Genomic DNA, 3956 nt, shown 5'->3' with positions numbered 1-3956 from the left:
TACTAAATATTAAACAAACGTGTATTGCAGTTTCATCCAGAAAAACAATGAAAAAAATGTTACATTCCCATCCCTTCTTTCCAGGGGTGGGTGACTATGGGTGGGCAATAATGTGCATATTCTGTAACTTGGTTCATATGATGGTCATTTGTGCTGTATTTTTTCCTCCTTTTTTATTCTTTGATTTAAAAAATTGAATCTGGATGGAGAATAATATTTTGAACAATAAAAATGATTTGAAGGAAAAAGTTATGGATAGAAATATTAAAATATGAATAAATAAATGGATTGATGAATTTATGAATAAATAAATAAAATTGCTGCATTCATACATATAAATGTCTGTTGCATTGAATTAAATGGTTCAGCCTGCCTTTAGATCTGTCCCCATGGATTCTAAAAGGAAGCCAATCTCCCATGAACTCTACTATAGTCTAAAGAAAAGAGGGAAATGAAGGCTAAGTTGCAGCCTGGTCAAAAAGGAGAAAAGAGCGAATTGTAACTCTAGTCATCTCCAGGAGGTTCATTTCGAGAAAATAAAATCACATGATAAGAAGAAGATAATGGATCAAGCATTTATTAAGCACTTACTATGTGACAGGAACTGCGTTAAATACTTTAAAAATATATGATTTGAACCTCCAAACACTCTTGTGATGATTTTAAAGTTGAGGAACTTGAATCACAGATATTAAGGGACTTGTCCAGGGTCACACAGTTAGAAAGTGTCTGAGGCTAGATTTGAACTCCCTTCTTACTCTAGGCTCCATTAGCTGTCTGAGATGGGGCAGGGAGAAGAGGCTTTAAATCTTGAAGTTAGGGACAAGAGTCTGGAAAAGCCTCTGATGCAGTTTTTTGCCTTGGTGTCTCCAGGGCGTCTGATAGAAGCAGGGCTTCCTGGGGCTGCGACCAACCACCATGACTGTGTCTTCCATTGCTCAGCAGTGGAAATATGTGCGTGATAACGCCACGGAGAAAAGTGTAAATGGTAGTTTAGTTCCTGGAGCACCTGCAGAAGTTAAAGGATTTACCTGGATGGGCATCCTCACTCTGTTCATCCTTGTGGCTGGGCTGGTGGGGAACAGCCTCGTCCTGTGGCTCCTGGGCTTCCGCATCCAGAGGAGCCCCTTCTCTGTCTACATCCTCAATCGGGCTGGGGCCGACGCCCTCTTCCTTTGCGGGCAAACTGCACGCTTCGTTCTGCGCTTTGCTGGCTATTTCAATATCGCCACAAAGATGGGAGTGATCTACGTCATAGCCTCATCCTACGCTGTGGGCCTGAGCCTGCTGGCAGCGATCAGCACCGAGCGCTGTCTCTCTGCGCTCCGAAGTCACCGCCCCAAGCACGCGTCTCTGGGGTTGTGTGCGCTGTCCTCTGGGCTCTGGCCAGCCTGCTAGGGGTAGCAGATTTGGCATTCTGTTTACGTGTGCACAATCACCGTTTCTGCCCCACCCTCTTCAAAACCAGGGCCGTGTGGTTCTTCCTCCTCACCGCAGTGCTGTGCAGGTCCAGCCTGACTCTGGTGCTCAGGGTCCAGTGCAGCTCCCTGCGCCGGGGCCGCCCAGCTCTACCTCCTCATTCACCCTCACGGTCCTTGTGTTCCTGCTGTGCCGCCTGGCCCCCTGGGATCAAATTTTCCATACCGAGGTTGTATTTAGTCTTCATTGGCTCCCTACTCTCCTGGCCTGTGTGAACAGCAGCCTGCATCCCCTCATCTACTTCTTCTTGGGCAGCCACGGTCATAGAAAAGAGAGGGAATCTCTCGAAGTGCTCCTGCAAAGGGCTCTGGGGGACAAGCAGGAATTGGAAGGGGACGGGAGGAGCACTTCCCACACACCAACACACTGGGGACATCCTCCTGGGACCAAGAAAACATGCTCAGATATAGGAGTCCAGCCACCTGCCCCAGGTCCAGATGCCATTTCCCTCCCACCTCTGTGTTAGTGCCAATGGTCGAACTCCGAATGTTGAACTAATATTTGTTAAGCACCTACTATATGCCAGGTGCTGTAATAAGCCATTCACATATGTTTCATTCAATCCTCACAAAATCTTAGGAGGCTGATACTCTAACAACTCCCATTTTAGAGCTGAGAAACTAAGGCAGGCAGAAGTACAGCGACTCCTTACCCAGAGTCCCAAAGTTAGTCAATTTGAATGCAGGTTTTCCCTCCAGCCCAATGATCTGTGCACCCTGGAGCTCCCTAGCTATATGAGGGCTCCAGGATTTACTTGGGGAATGAGGTCTAGAGCCAAGGAATCAATCAATGCAACAAATAGCCACTGTCTCTCAGAGAGTAGATAAAGGAAAGACATCCTCTCAGGCCCAAGCCTTCCTGTCCTTGCCTTTCTGCTCATGAAGGGATAGAGTTAGGACTCACACTCCTCAAGGTTCCACGGATCATGCCTATTACTCTAGTAAGGGAATCACTAATATTATCTTATCTAACTTGGCAGGAAAGGGCCCATCAATGGATGAAGAAACAAATCATCTAGGTTGCTCTCAATGACATGTGTCCTAGAGGAGAGTTGGATTGAGTTCTGAATGTACAGCAAGTCCATTCAGCTTCACTTCAGCTACATGTTTAGATGACTGATAAACCACTCAGACCACCAGTATTTCCTGTATATTCTTCTGTATGCTTCCAGGGGACCAGGAAAAGGAGAGGACTACAAGAGTGGCATACCTGACTTAGAAATCTATATGTGAATGTTTGAACCAGGTTGTTGAGGCCCAGGTAGCAACTAGCTGGATAATGTCTACTGAGCAGAGAAGGGTCAGGAAATCACTCAAGAAGATGCTCCTGCATAAATAGGGTTTCTGAAGGTGGTTAAAAGTTTGTAAGCAATTTGTTTTCAGAATAGACTAATAATTGTCACTAATAAGAAGGTGTGCAAAGAACTTTACCTGTTTTTAAAATGAACCCATTCCTTAAAGCATTCATGGTGTGCTCTTTCTAGTATCATTTCAGGCCGGAAAACTTTCTCTCTCTCTCTCTCTCTCTCTCTCTCTCTCTCTCTCTCTCTCTCTCTCTCTCTCTCTCTCTCTCTCTCTCTCTCCTTCCCTTTCTCCTTCCCCCCTTCTACCCCCACCCACACATATACACACTCATATCCAGACACACCACAGGGAATGGGCTTATACCTTCTGGAGGTAAGGAATATCTATCATGAATATTTCCATCAAACTTTGCTTAAGAGCTTTAGCAGCAATTAGGAGCCATCACAAGGCTGTGTACATATCAGGTTCTCAAACCATGATTACTGAGTAAATAACTTGCCTGTTCTACATGATTTTGAATTTTCATTTTAGGGAATACATACTTTATAAATTCTCAAGAAGGTCACAGCTGGGTTAGTCTCACTAATGCATCAATGATCTGCCTATAAATGAAGACATCAGACTGGATAATTTCTTAGGTCTCTTTCAGTCCTATGTAACCCTTCTCCTTCCACCCATCTCCAAAGTAACTATTTCCTTCCAAAAAGGCAGGAAATAGGGGGCTCAATGGACAGAGAGCCAGACCCAGAGACAGGACGTCCTGGGCTCAAATCTGGCCTCAGATACTTTCTAGCTGTGTAACCCTGGGCAAGTCACTTCACCTCCATTGCCTAGCCCTTAGGGGCAGCTGAGTAGCTCAGTGGATTGAGAGTCATCTTAGAGATGGGAGTTCCCACCTTCAAATCTTATCTCAGACTCCTCCTAGTTGTGTGATCCTGGGCAAGTCACTTAATCTCCATTTACTAGCTTACCACTCTTCTGCCTTGGAACCAATACAAGGTAGAAGGTAAAGGTTTAAAAAAAAGAAGGGAAGCAGTATGTTGGGACCATAATGATGGCCACTCTTCTCTCTTCAGAGAGAGTGGGTACTAGGCTTAAATTATATCCAATTACTCCTTTATATATTAATAATCTAGGAAATATCTTTATTGGGCCAAGCTAACTTTTAATCAC

The 3956-nt window shown here is 44.8% G+C and overlaps 1 pseudogene; it reads left to right on the top strand.

The window, feature by feature from the left end:
• The first annotated feature begins 918 nt into the window (after positions 1 to 918).
• On the top strand, positions 919 to 1977 carry LOC123252829 (annotated as a pseudogene).
• The last annotated feature ends 1979 nt before the right edge of the window (positions 1978 to 3956 follow it).

This window comes from Gracilinanus agilis, chromosome 6 (assembly GCF_016433145.1).
Source record: "Gracilinanus agilis isolate LMUSP501 chromosome 6, AgileGrace, whole genome shotgun sequence".
Lineage (NCBI taxonomy): Eukaryota > Metazoa > Chordata > Mammalia > Didelphimorphia > Didelphidae > Gracilinanus > Gracilinanus agilis.
Note: the sequence above shows the minus strand (reverse complement) of the source record. Positions and strands in the feature narration are given on the sequence as shown.